The following is a 15,265-nucleotide window of genomic DNA, read 5'->3' as shown; positions in this document are numbered from 1 at the left end:
TTCCCCAAACCATACTCATATAGTAATATTGTTAATATTTATGACAGGACAGTTGTGCCACCTCATTAGTGGTTTAAAGATTCTGTTAATTAATGGTAATTATGTCTTATATGCCTTTTTAAAATACAAGGTACAATTACAGGCATTTTTCCTTTTGTCTACTTCTAAATATAAACATTTAAATCGGTTTATTATTTCACGTTCTTTACACTACCCTCTTCCTTTCTATCTCAAGTCACTCCATCGAATAAAAGTTATTATTCCACAGGGTTTCATAGATAGTAATGTCCTGAGATCATCACAACAAAGGAAGATGTCTACTCAGTATTAAATCATGTCTTAAAACTGTGTAATTATAAAAGCATTTGAAGTTTTTTCTTACCTCTGGACTAGCAACTTGTGGAATACCCTGCATGCAGTAAACACACCTACTATGTGTGGTTAGGTCTGAGCAGAATAAGTCTCATTTCACATCTCCTATATGACTCAGATTCCTTTGGCAAGAACCATACACTGTAGTAACACACAACACTGATCCCCTGTGCAAGAAGTTCACATTATAAGGATATCATGGGAAGCATAAAACATTCAATATCAGATCCTCTGAGCTATTAAAACTACTTAAATATGGAATCAGTTCTTGAAGTTACCTAATTTAAAAGTAGCTTGGAAATTATTGAGTCCATTAAAAACTACATTAAGTTATAGCACTATGCTCAAGTACTGCTCTGGTTCAGGTTATGTCACTGCTTCATTACAGTCACCTTCCTTATGAATTTCTTAAGAATTCACTCTAAGTTGAAAACTGTCATAAATCTCAGTTGGTAGAATCTATTTGCTTTGCAACTTGCTTCCCACTTTGCCTCCTATTTAAGTAAATATATATGTACACATATATACATAACACACATATACACAAAACCGCTTCGAGAGCTGTGTCATAGCAGAGTGGACTGTCTGGGCCCAAATGCCAGTTCTGCCATTTAGTAGCTGTGGAGCTGGAGCCAATATGCTCACGAAGCCTCACTTTCCTCATTTTCTAAATAACAGCAACAATAGTAATAATAACAGATTTACCTACTTATTTTCCCTCTGTAAAATGGGGGATGATGGGGGGGCTGCTGTAATTAAATGAGTTCATATTAGTAGAGCTTTTTAGACAGTGTCAGGGATATACTAATGGTTATTACAAGTGTTCCTTAAATAAATTGTTCAAAAGAGCTTATCACATTCCAAATTTTTAATATCAAACTTGTTGAGTGTTTATGAGTACCATTCTCAAGATGATGCTGACTTCACAAACCATATATGTCACAAAGGGATTCTCTTCCTATTGTACAAGGTTATCAGACAAAACACAGATATACACATAAACAGAAACATAAATATATGCCAAATAGGTGTATATATCTGTGTATATGTATATGTGTATGTACACACATATATTTGTATGTGTATATATGTATAACTTATTCCCCTATGCACAGTCAAGCTAGGTAAAGTGGTCTAAAGTCAAATCAACTCATCAACTACTTCCTAATACTGAGCTAGCTTTCCTTCATAAAACTTTTCAATAAGATGGAAGATAGTCCATTGTTAATTAATACTAAAGCATGATAATGAAATTTGCGTATGAGATTTCAAGAGGTTCATTTATCCCACCTATACGTCATGCAGATTTCCACTTTTACTCTTATATTTTATAAATGTTAGCTACTGTGAAATGTTTTTTACTTAGATCAGTGATTTTTAAAAGTAGTGATTAATATATTGCCTTAATTGCAGTTCTGCTGTAAAGGTTAGATAAAATCACAACTCAGAAACAAACATTGATTCCAAAGGAAGCAAAATTTGTCACAAATTTTAGATTCCAGAAAAAATATATAAGATTATACTTCTTCTGGTTTTAAATAATTCATATTAAATTCATAGAAAAATTAAAATAGAGGATTTTTCTGAATAGTAACAATATAGTCATAATGAAAGGTTTAAATAGTTATTTTTGTTTTGAGTTCCCCCCACCAAAAAAGAACAGGAGTTAAACGAGGATAAATCTGTGGTTTGAATAATTATTTCCTTAACTTGACTTGTTCTCTCTTCTCCAACTTTCAGCTTTACTTGAAATAAACTATAATTCCATTATCAAATAGTAACTCTTCACTTAATTGTAATAATCTCAGAATATGGAAATATTGGAACAAAGTACTTAAAAATCCCCAAAAGTCACACATAAAGACCAATAAAATATATAAGTAGTCACATCATTTCACTACACAACTCTAGTGTCACTGCTCATATTCTAGTCCCAGAGGTTTTCAATTCATTTTTAGCAAGCATTCTCTCCTCCACTAGCTTCTTTTACTAGGAAGTTATCTTAAGAATTATTTTATTTATGAATGAGGGTTCCCAAGATAAAAGACCACCTTGCCAAGCATGCCAAGAGATTCAAAGAAAATTCTCCTCAACTAAAATTTCCAGAAGAAATTTCAACTTTTCTAAAACATTATATGTAACTATTTTGTTAACTTGCTCATTTACATATAATTGCATTTTAAGAGATATTACTGTTTCTGAGATTATAAAAAATAGAGAGATGAGAAAATTAAGGGGCAAAATATTTTGTGTGTTCTATGAATTCAAGTATACTTTTTCAATGCAACAGGAACATTTGCATTTACTTTTAAATGAATACTAATGACATATTCAGATCTGGCACTATTCCATAGAAATCATACAGAGAAAGCCAGAGTTAGAAATCATACAGTACACAGATAGTTATATTACTCTAAAGTACTCAGACAAAGAGCAAGAAGATTAGAGTCAACATCAATTCTCTGAAGATGAGTCACATCTAAATGACATGGTGGGTTAAGAATAATGGTGGAATTTAGGGTGAAAACAAAGTTGGCTAGTTAACAGCTTATATGATTTTTGAGTCAACAGCTCTTTGTTGACCACCTACTTCAGGCAAGATGCTGCTTCTCTAAGTAAGCCACTATTCTACAGTTCTGTTTACACTGTGTAGGAGTAAGCATCCTGCTTCTCTCCAAAATCCTTCCTTGTTGTTTCAAATAACTCCCCACTTCAGCTTTGCATATTGTGTGCTCATGTGCTCAATAAATACTTTTTGAATGAGTAAAAATTCAGCAAGTAACAAGGTTATTCATTCAAAAACATCTGTATGTGCCTGTGAAATGGTGAGGACAATGATGCAAGCATAATGAAAACACTTCAAGCAGCACCTCCTCACAAAGATGTTCAAGGGAACAACTTCAAGTATTAAAATGTAAGCATGAGCTCTGGTTTAACCCCCAAACCATGATCTATCTCAGTACTTGCTGCAATACTCCACTGAATACTGGGCTCATAATTTCCCATATAATCTACTTAGGTATCTACTTGGAAATATTATTTTACAAGAGTAATGAGGTTCCCATATATTTTATTAATTGAGAAAAACATGCTTTCATAAAGGCCAGAGTAACCTGGGAGAGGCCAGAGTAGTTTTCCTTTTCACTGTTAAAACACCCTGCAGCAGAGGCATTTAAATTTAAGCAACAGTTTCCTTCCCATAATTATGTTTCTTATATCTTCTCGAGTCTCCATCAGTTCACTGGTAAATAATTTCATATTCCTGAAGTAAAAATACCTGCACTGATGCTCAGTCACTTTGAGCAATGACCATTTGTAAGCAAACACAGGGAGGTAGGGAAGTAGTATTGTTTTCATTTCTTTTTTAAGAACTTCACTAGGAGGAAACACTGAGGTAACTTAAAAAGAAATATGTTGCAACATAATTGATACCAATAAAAACATCTTTAAAATAGTCATTTTTGATGCGTAATCCCCTTTTATTATCTTCTTTTTAACTTTTTCTTTGAAAAGAAGCTGAATATATTTGAACTAAATTGTAATGTGAAATTTGTCTAAACCTCTGACATACGTAGAAATTACTGAACAAAACCTTTCAGAAGCACTAGCTTTTTATTACTTCTAGCAAATCAGTTTAGAAAGGAGCACTGTCACAGAAAGAATGCCCACTCACTTTCCTTTCCACCCACCCCGACCCTGCATGCTATTTATCAGGCTAAGTTTACATAAATCAGAGAAGAGTTACAGTGCAATTAAATGTATCCACGAAGTAATATGACATAAAGCACTTTGCAAATATTAAATTTCCCCTTAAGGGATCAATGTTTTCCATGAAGAAACTGCTATTCATAGGGAAAGAGGGAGAGAAAGGAGAGAAGGGAGAGAGATGGAGATAGAGATATGAGAAAGAGAGAGAGAGAGAGAGAGAGAGAGAGAGAGAGAGAGAGACGCCCCACGGGGAGAGGACTAGGGGCCGCGGATAGAAGCGGCATCTCCCTTGGGTGGGTCCCCTGAAGCACTCAAAGAGTGAAGCTGGAGAGGGGACCCACCAGGGTGAAGTGATTCCCGAGTTGTGGTGGAGGTTTCCCTGCTGTGCACCGGAAAGCCTCCAGGTAAAGGTATACACATCAGGCTGGACGCTCCTTCCTTGCTTCCCTAAACCAAAGTGGACACCCAAGTGCCAGGGGCAGGAGTCTCAGCGTTCCGGTCAGTAGCTACAGCGACCTCGGAAGACCTCGTAGTAATAACTACATGGCCACCCCCTCGACTGCATCCATCTCGTGTGTGTGTGCGTGTCTGTGTGTGTTGGGGTAAACGGGAAGGGTTGAGCGTAGTGGGGCTGTGAGTGAGCACGGACTGGTGCGGTGAGGGGTGGAGGCCAGCTCCAGAGAGAAGGCACCGCACCCACAAGTTAACTGAACCTTTGACTGTCCTCTGCCTGCCCTCTGCTCCAGTCTCGAAGCCCCTCAATCCCCTAAAGGCGCCCTCGCGCTCGTGCTCCAAGCAACAGCCCCACAGCCACCTCAAGAAGTGGCCGAGCGCGAGCCCCCAAACTCTGACGAGCGCAGTGAACGCGTGTTCTCCCTCGCCTGCAATAGAGAGCTGGGTGTAGCACTCTGGGCAAGAGATGGAGAGAAAAACAGACAACCAGACAGACTGACTGACATTGACTTGACTGTCTAAATTTACCCCGGGAATTGCCCCCTCCGTTCCTCAGCTAGCACTAGTTTAACGCTGAGCCCCTGCAAATGTCTCAAAAGTCTTCCCCAGGCAGCGCGCAGGAGAACCGCACCCCACAAAGTGCTTTTGGCTGGAATCCCACGGATGCCTCCTTCCCTTAGCGATTTCCGTTACTGTTATTTCCCCCAAAATCTACGAGGTCTCAGCCCGGTGTGCTCCAGCCCCTCCCCCGCGCGAGGCGGGCAGCGCGCCCTGCTCACCATCGTCCCCGGCGGCGGCAGCGCGGGCGGGAACCCAGGGCGCAGGGGCCGTTGGCGGGTCGCGCCGGGCCACGGGGCCGCTCCTGCGGTCCGGGCGGCAGTTGGTCCAGTAGTTTCTGTTGCCCGGGCTAGGGCTCCGCGGAGAGCCAGTCGGCGTGAATGGGAGCGAGCGAGCTGTGCGTGCGCGCGTGTGAGTAAGAGGCGGGCGGGCCCCACACGCAGGCGGCGGCGGCGGCCAGGTCCGGGGCGGGGAGCTGTGAGGGGGGTAGGCGGGCGAGAAGTAGTGGAGTTTAGGGCGCGTTTCCCGCACTTCCCCAGGAGGCTGAAGCCAGGTGCGGCAGGGCGCGCTCCCGTGGCGCGGGCACGACACGGGCGGCCGCCGGGGCCCGAGTCCGCGCAGTGCCGGAGACCGCAGCCTCTGGGCTGGAGGAGGTGCGCATCCTCCTCGCCCACTAGGGCACGGGCGCAGCTGCGGACTCTGCGCACGGAGGGCGAGAGCTTTGGGCGTCCTCGGTGACAGCTCCTCCGGCAGCCCGCTCCCTCTCGATTCGCCCAAAAGAGCAGCACTCAGTGTGGCTGGGATCTTCCCTTCCTGCGTCCTCGAGCCGCGGGTGCCAAGCTGTGCCGGCGCCCCACTCCTCGCGGCTGGCGCTGTCACGGCCGCCGCCCGGCCCCCGGCGCGCCCGAGCAGGCAGCTGCCTCCCGGAGACGTGCCCAGCTGTGTGCGCGTGTGTGTGTGTCTAAGCGAATCTCTTCCCCTCCATCACTTGGGCGCGCAGGAGGGACCGGGTCCCCGGCGACCAGCTGCAGAGTGGCTGCCGGTCCACACCCTCCCGGCTCTCTCCCCACCCACCCCGCCCCTACTCCTCCTCGCTCTCCCCTCCTCCCCCTGCTCCTCCTCCAGCTGCCGCTCCCGAGCTCCCAAAGGCAGCGGAGAAACCGCAGCGAAAGGGAGGAGGAGGCTGGTGGGGAAGGAAGCACAGGTGTCTTCAGCGGAGAGATGGGCGCACACACCCGAGCGGCTTGCTGCTGGGAGAGGGCAGGGCCTTAGGCAGATAAGGGGGAGAAGGATTTACCCGGAGGCGGAGATCCTGTAGCTGAGCCACCGCTCGTCCCACCCAGGCGCGGGAACTGCGGGCGAGCACCACGGTGGGGCGGCCAGGTAGGCACGCAAGGCTCCCTGGCGGACTGAAGTCGCAGCTTAGAGAAGCCGTGGAGGTGACCAGCCAGGTTGGCAGAACCCGGGGACACGGAGGTCGGAGAGACCTAGTCTCTGAGGAGCTAAGAACTGTCTCCCTGGAGAGAAAGGGGCCTAGACCCGGAGCTTGGGACACACAGGTGTCCCGGAAGCTGGTTTGTGCTCCAGCGTGGCAGTCAGGAAAGCTGGAGGCGGTGAGGGGCCGGGCGGCGGCAGTGGCGGTGCCTGGTACTGCTGTGTGCATCCGGAGTCACAGGGGGCGATCACCGCCTAGCTGGGAAGCGGAGCTCAGGACTCAGCTTTATTTTAGGTCCCAGTCCCAAAGCAGAGAGGCACACTCGCCTTCCCATTCAGTCTGTGTCCCTCATGCTCCTTGCCCCCAGCCAAACTGCAGGCCAGGGAACTGATTCTACGTGCTGTTTGCTGTGCTCTTTGCCTAATTGAAAGGATCCCATCTGATCTAAGGAGGCTGATGCATTGCTGCTTCTCTTCCAACTCTGATACCCTCCTTCAGCTTACATCTCTACTCAACCAAAATTACCAAGAAAACTATTTCTCATTGATAAAGTTTTCCTCCTGTGGTTCCCTAAAAATAAAACCTTTTTCCCCCTCTAAATACTTTGGAGATGTTAGCTCTCTTGCTTACATTCCATAGTACAAATGCAGTGTACAGAAAAGTCCTTTGGGCAAGAAATCACAACATTATTGGTTATGACGGCTTGTCTGTTTTTAAATGACAGTCATAGAACGCAAAGTTGAGTCAACTTGGGGTCAGTGGAGAGGGTTGGCCCATTTAATTAGAAGTCTGTTGGAATGATCATGGGCAACAACACTAGAAAGAATTGCTGTGCTTTCTCCAGTATCCATTCCTTTTATTATGGTAATTTCACTCTGTTAATTTAGGCAATCTGAAAATGAAAGGTTGAATGCAATTCACAAGGCACAATATTTCCAGATTTTCATTCAACAGCCAGCCCCACCTCCTTCTCCAGGCTCACTCCCCATCACCTCGAAAGGTCATGGCTCAGACCTTAAACTGCGCTTTTTAAATTTCAGGATACAGCCTGAATGACAAAGCTGTTGAGTTCTAGAAAGAGATAACTTAAATCTAAGTAAACTTATTTACCAACTACTCAGACAAAATCTTAAGCTCAGCAGCAACAACAAAATGCATATTGTGTAATATATTGAGCAGGAGGAAAGATGGCTGTTTGCCAGATATGTGATCCATTAACCTCTTTAGCTCATTGTTGGCAACAATAGCACACAATCACATTCTTATGTTTGAAAGACAAGGAATTTTTTTTCCCATCTCAAAATCACAATGCCACATTATAGTCTAAAAGAAACCTCAAACAATAAAAGTAATAAGAAAGGAAGAAACACAATTTGCTTTATTCTGAACAAATGTTGCTGTTCTGTTTTTCCTGAAGGGGAAAACTGCTGATAAGCAATAAAGTCCACAAAGGCATGACAATAGATTTTGAAGAATGCATCACTCCATCTATCAGTCCTTTTAATTAGTAAATTTTAAAAAAAATGTTTATTTATATTATCTTTTTATTGGTATTCAGTCCTTCTTTTGTACCTGCCAGATTACTGAAAGGGAGGATGGGTATGATGAATCTGGTTTCTCATAATTCTGTCTTGCATCAGGTTTATGTCTGGCAGGAGAGGAACATTCAGCAGCCTGTGCTTTCTCAGCAATCCTAACTTCTCCTCAGAGAATCCTTAGCTCTGTAGCTGATAGACTGTGAGATTGTCACAGTGATTCTGCCTACCTTGTGCAAGATCACATCTGGGGCTGGAAGCAGGTACAGTTCCAGAAACTGTGAAGCAAAGCCCTGGAAAGGGCTTTTAGTTTGCCTAGGGTTGGAGGATTAGATAAGGGTACGTGAACTTTTTTTGTGCTGCTTTTCAACTCCTAGAAATGACCTGGCTTTTTTGCTAGGTGAAGCACAGAAAGTGGTAGGACCTAACATTTTAGTAGAAATCTTTCAGTATTGTGCTAAATTAAACAAATAAAGATCGAATGAAACACCAAACACTAAACACCAAAGTGGCAGGTCCAAAAAAAATCTATTTGAAATACAATTTTGAAAATAGTCACAGTTTTTTTGGTTTGCTTTAGTCACCAAAGCCAAATAAAATACAAAGCAATGAAAACATTTGGTTAATTAGAGTGGTCATTTTGGTGAAATATATTTTTTTTTCTTGAGCATCATCACACTCTCTTGTCTCATAAAGATGCAACCATTAAGTATTGGTACACAGTTCCAAACGGAAGCTGTCCTCTCAGTAAAGTATGCAAATGTTTATCATTATTAAGAAATAGAGGGTAGCTGACTTACTTTCCAAAGTCTATTCTTTTTTATTTTAACCAGTTAAGCACTGACGTCTAGATTCAGTTGGTTTAGCAAATATTCATTGAAAGGACCCTTCTATGTGCCAACCACTAGAAACCAAAAGACATCTAAAAGAAACCTCTGCTCTCATGGTGCCAGGACAGTAATCATTGGGATTACCAGTAATCAATTATAGATAGGGTTGACCAGGGGTCCTTCCCTTGTAAGGAAGTGAGCCCCTGTACCCACATCTCCATGTTCCATCACGATTTTTGAGTATTTCTTGTATAAAAGTTATGGATTTTGTATTATACTATACTGTCTTTAGTTGTGGGAGACCTAAAGTGTAAGGCCACCCCTGATTATAAGGGAAGCATTTCTCATGGAGGAGGTGGGTCCACAGATTGAATGTCAGAAACTATGAGGATGGTAAAAAGAATTTGACCTCTCTCTAGGTCTACACTAGTGCTGGCCAATAGAAGTGTAATGCAAGGCACAAATAGGAGCCACATACATAATTTTAAACATTCTAGGAGCTCATTAAAAAACTGGTAAGAAACAGATGAAATAAATTTTAATAACATATTTTATTTAACCTAATATATCCAAAATATTATTTCAGCATGTGATCAGTATAAGCATTATACTGTATAAGCATAATACAGTATAAGCATAATGAAATAGTTTATATTATTTTTCCTGTACTACGATAGGTAGAATGGCTCCCCAAAGATGTCCATGTTCTAATCTCTAGAAGCTGTAAATGTGCTATATTACGTGGAGAAAGAGACTTTGCAGATGTAATTAAGGCTACAGACTTCAAAATTAGGAAGATTTTCCTGAATTGTCTGAAAGGGCCCAATCTAATTATGAGGGCTTTTTAAAAACAAACAGTATTTTTTTTATTATTCAGAAAAGTTATATACTTAATTAGTGAAAAGCCAATTCTTTGATCTGAAGGTTAAAAAAAAGTCTGTAGTGATACATATTGAAAAATCATTATAATCAATATAAGAAGAAAATATTCATATATTATACATAATTCTGATATCCAGATTTAAGCATGTGAACATAGGATGACTTTTAAACATACAATTAAAGCTACTCATCACAATTTTTGATACTCCCAACATTAAATTACAGTTACTTTGCAGTATAAATCAAATGATTCACAGTAACCCTGTAGACATACTTAAGAAATGCCTTCCCATTTTACACATGCAAATTACTTCTCTCCCATGTAACAGTCTCTTCTCTCTTCACTTATAACTTCTAAGTTAAGTTTAACTCAGCCCTGGAAGTTACTACTCAGGGGCTTATCATGGTCCAAAGAAAAGGAAAAAATGAATATAACCAGAACTGATCAACATAGTTTTATATATATAGAATCTACATTTGTTATACATGTATTGTATAATATATATGACATATCAACTATATATGATCATTTCTATCACTGATACCACAAGATAAATTATATATTATGCCATCTTCAAGTAACAATTGAAGTAATAAGGTAAATGAAGAGCATCACAATGAGTTCCACTTACTACAAATAATTACATAGCCCAACACTTCTCTACAATTTAAGTTTTTTTTTTTCCTTTCTCTGATTTTCAGTTAAATACAGTAGTCACTCCATATCTTTGGTGGATTGGTCTCAGGACCCCCTTGGGTACCAAAATCCATGTATGATCAAGTCCCTTATATAAAATGGCATAGTATTTGCATATGACCTATGCATTTTGTCCAGTATACTTTAAATCATTTCTAATAACACCTAATATAATGTAAATGCTATGTAAATAGTTGTTATACTGTACTTTTTATTCATATTATTTAATACATTTTATTGTTGTAGTGATAATTTTTATTGAGTTTTGTTCCTGAATATTTTAGACCTGGGTTTGATTGAATGCCTGGAACCCAAGGATATGGACAGTCAACTGTACAGAGTTTTAATTAATTTCATAGTTTAGCAATGAAGGATCATACATGGAAATAAATGCATACATCTAACATTTCAAGCTAAGCTTGTACACATACATAGCTGAAATCAATTACAAGATACAATGACTTAACAAATACCTGGGGAACTTTTTTTAAGTAGTTTTTACAGGTATTAAACTTCATCTTGCACACTGAAGTCAACATATATACAGGGTAAAAGTCAGAGCTTTTATATTTCCATTTATTTTCATTTAAGTTTTATAACACTACTACTGTTGAATATTGAAACAAAAACAATAGCAAGAAGTGAACATATTATGATTATAGTCCTTTACTCATTCACTACTGCATATAAAATGCCAGCAGTGTTATTCGCTGGCACCATTAAGAGGTTTGACACTCATTGCCACCTCTGGGATGAAGTTCATCATCCTTACAGACTTCTTCACTGTAATGGCACCATCTTTTCTGATTTGGATCAATGTCCACCAGATGTACCTGATCCATTTCATTGTTTTTTTCTACTTACTTCCTCTCAGGTAGGAGTTTTTCTAATAAAGAGAGTTTATCAGGAGAGAGAGAGCCAGTCTCAGGAAAGTTTACCTTAAATTTGATGATAAGGTGACCCTGTTTATGATCCACAATAAATTTGCAGGCCTTCAGTTAGCACACATCAGATATCTCCATGCTTGACAATCTGACCTGAGGGATGCAAGGTGATGACTATGATTCTTTCAGTCCTAAAAAGTGGATATTGGCTTTTGGAAGCCATGTAATGATTCTACCAAATTTTATGTTCATACACATGAAAAGGTCTTCTTTTCAAGTAGGAACAGTGTGGTCCTTCTGATCTAAAATAATGATAATATCTCTTGGCTCCAGTCTTGGTTCTTGGCCTCCTTCACCATGAAATGATATCTTCTGGTCATCTTTCTTGCCTTCGTCAATATGAACCTGTAGAATCTTCTCTCGAATTGTCTGCCTTCCACTGCTGCTCTTACATCTGCCTTTAGGACTGATCTGTTCCCCATTGCCTTGACACTTCATGCATACAAACTCAATTTCTTCAACCATTTCAGGTCCTATCTATGAATTCTTGTTTGCATTCAAGGACCTCAGGCAGCTAGCTACTGCTCCTTTCTTATCACCTTGGCCTTCACATTTGTCACAAATCACATTCTTTTGTGGAGCTGGTTTTCTTGTTGTATCATTATATAAATCTTCTAAGGTTATTGCACGCTGATGTACAAGATGTTACCTCTTCTTTCTTTCCTCATCCCTCCTCTTCCTTCAAAAAATATTTCAAAGATTCCCATGGGGGAGCCAAAACTGATACCTAGTCTATTCTTTTTAATGATCTGTTCTCCTCCTTTGTCAAGTAATTCCATATTTTTTGCATCAGAGAGCACTTCATAAGCTTGAGGTATCTGATTAAATTTCTCACCTTCATTTGGATTCTTATCAGAGTGGTACTTCAATGCCAGTTTCCTATAAGCCTTTTCAGTTCTTCCTGAGTGGCACTGGTTGGACCCCCAGAACATTTTAGTAAGTGGTTTCTTTCACCACTTTCTATAGCTAGCAAGTTGAGTGAGGCTGGTATAGGGAAGCAGGAAGGAGTTTGGGCAGCCACCACTCCTCCACCTCTCACTGAGCATTCTGGAAAGTTTCTCACATGAGTCCTTAAAAATTGAGGACTTGCTCAGTCTAGAAGCAGAGGAGATGTGACAGAAGGAGGAGTCAGAGAGATTCAAAAAATAATGATTAAATATGTCCTTGTTGGTTTGAAGATGGCGGGGATGGTGTGACAAAGAATACAGGTGTCCTTAAGGAATTGAGAGAAGCTTCTGGTTGACCAAAAGGGAAAAAGACTCTTGCACTACAATCACAGGAGCTAAATTCAGCCAACAACCTGAATGAGCTTGGAAGAAGATTCATCTCTAGAGCCTCCAGAAAAGAGTGAAGCCCCATGGGCACCTTGATTTTGGCTTGTGAGACTCTAAATAGAAGACTCAATTGAGCCAGAACTGTGTGATAATAATAAATGTAAAAAAATGGGGGTTTTAAGCAACTAAATTTGTGAGAATTTTTATAGCAGTAGTGGAAAACACATACATAATAAGTCTTGAAATCTGGTATATATTTTATATATATGGTACATCTCAATGTATACTACACACATTTCCAGTATTCTACACCCACATGGGGCTAGTGGCTACAGTATTGGAAGGTGCAAGTCTAGACCAACTCCTGTTCCTAAACTCCTGATGTCTAGGAAGTGCTAGGTTGGTAGGCTAAATATAATGTCACCATGTAGAGAGAGACAAGAAAGGGAAGAACTTGGCAAACTCTTTCCTGATTCTCCATGCCAGCCCCTGTGAATGGGTAGTCTTGCCCATATAGAAACCAGCCAGATTTTCTAAATCTGGACTCTGATGATTTCTGTTTTTATTGTCTTCAGCCTATTAATAAAGTATTTCTTGACTATTGCATTTTTGTCTCAGTTAAATTTTGGAGCAATCAAGAGAAGAGTGGTTGCTCCCACTTGAATGTGGAGCATCAATTATTTAGTTCCAGCATTATGGGGTGGAGGAGGGTAGGCAAGGATAGCCATGGAAGATCTCCAGGAGTAGAATAATGCAGATTGCTTGAGCATTTCTAGGAAGGTTGTTACTCCTCATTAGAGAATTTGCCTTTCAATATCAACTTTCTGAAGTCTACATTTTATTTTTATTAAGAAGGACAGCATGTTTTACAATTCTAATTACATTCCATGTTTTGCCTTCTAAAACTATCCTTTATCATCTTCCATAATAGGTGAGAATGTATGAGCTTACAGTATAAAATCTAAAGGAGCAACTAATGATTGTAATCTGGAACCACTTTAGGAAGGTTTTGCCAAATAGCTATAAAATTGGACTGGGTTTAAATTAAAAAATGGAACCTAGACCAGGTGGGAACAGAGGGCTTTGCAGGCTTTGTGAAGCAGTGGGGATAACAGTGAAAGACAGAAAAGTGAATCGTGGTTTGATTGGTTGATGAAAAGTTCCTTAAGGAAAGTGATAGGTGATGTCAGAGATGGAAAGCTCAGTAAGCTCTAGGTATGTGCTGTCTAATTTGGCAGCCCCTAGCCACATGTGGCTATGAAACACTGGAAATGTGATTAGTCTGATTTGAGATGTGCTGTAAGTATAAAATACACACTGGGTTTCAAAGACTTAGTGCAAAAAAATACTGTAAAATATCACATTAATAATTTTATATTAATTTGTTGAAATGATATTTTGGATACATTGGTTTAAATAAAATGTATTATTGAAATTATTTTTACTTTTTAAAAACCTTTTAAAATATGACTCCTAGAAAATTTTAAATTACATATGCAGCTTGTATTATATTTCTGTTAGACATCAATGCTCTAAACCAAGTGATTCTCATACTTTAAAGTACACATGAATCACCTGGAATCTTGTTAAAATGCACATTCAGAAGTTCCTGGGTGAACTACTCCTGCTGGACTTTGGACTACACTTTGAATATCAGAATGATACACAACCTTGCCTACAACATACAACCATGTAGGAACTTTTAAAATAACAATGATCAGATTGCTGCACCCCAAATCAATTAAACAAGAATCTCTGGTGTTCCAATCTGAGCATCAGTATTTGCTATAGCTCTCTAGGTGAGTTTAACATCTAAAGAATTGAGGATCACTGCCTTATAAACTCTTGAATAGAGGTGAACTAAATTAATGTTCTTTTTATAGAAAATAGAGAAGTTTCTATATCAGAAGCAATTAATTTGTTACTAGTGAATATTAATTTATTCATTAAATGAGTTATTACTGTATGTAAGTTATGATGATTTATATCACCCTGCTTTCTAGAAGCTTAGAAACTAGTTGCAGAAATAAAATAACTACTTAAGTAACTGCAAAGCAACATGGGACAGGTTCAGCATGAGTGGTATAAATATTAAGGGTTCTGGGACTCCAGAAAAGGAAAAGTTAATTTTAGGTAGGATAACTATCAAATTTTTCCACAAAAGCCAATGTATGAGAAAGATGTGATTCAATGATTCTCAAACTTTAGATCACGTCATGTCAGAATCATCTGGAGTGACCAGTTCAAGGCCACTATTGTCACAGAACAGTGCTGCACTATGAATGAATTTTAACCATTCTTTTATCTCTATTCTAGTAATTTAAGATTCAGAGTACCCATGGGAGGCTTGCTGGCTGAACCCAAGTCACATGCTCAAGCCTGGCCTGCCCAGAAGCTGTTGGCAATGCACAACTTCTCACCCAAACTGCACACAAAAGATATTTTTTTTTTCCAAAAATATAAGTGAAGTTGCAATGCTGCTCAATCTGCCTCCAAACCCCTTCCTCTGCCCTCACTAAAAATCCCCTCCCCACCAAAAAAACCAAACCAAAAACAAATAGATAAACAATATGTCTA

General features: G+C 40.1%; 1 pseudogene; it reads right to left on the bottom strand.

Moving 5' to 3' along the window:
- Positions 1-11,189: 11,189 nt before the first annotated feature.
- LOC142871010 (dnaJ homolog subfamily A member 1-like) lies at positions 11,190-12,346 on the bottom strand (annotated as a pseudogene).
- Positions 12,347-15,265: the final 2,919 nt, after the last annotated feature.

The sequence above is a fragment of the Microcebus murinus genome, chromosome 5 (assembly GCF_040939455.1).
Source record: "Microcebus murinus isolate Inina chromosome 5, M.murinus_Inina_mat1.0, whole genome shotgun sequence".
NCBI classification, from domain to species: domain Eukaryota; kingdom Metazoa; phylum Chordata; class Mammalia; order Primates; family Cheirogaleidae; genus Microcebus; species Microcebus murinus.
This window is presented reverse-complemented; position numbering and strand designations above follow the sequence as displayed.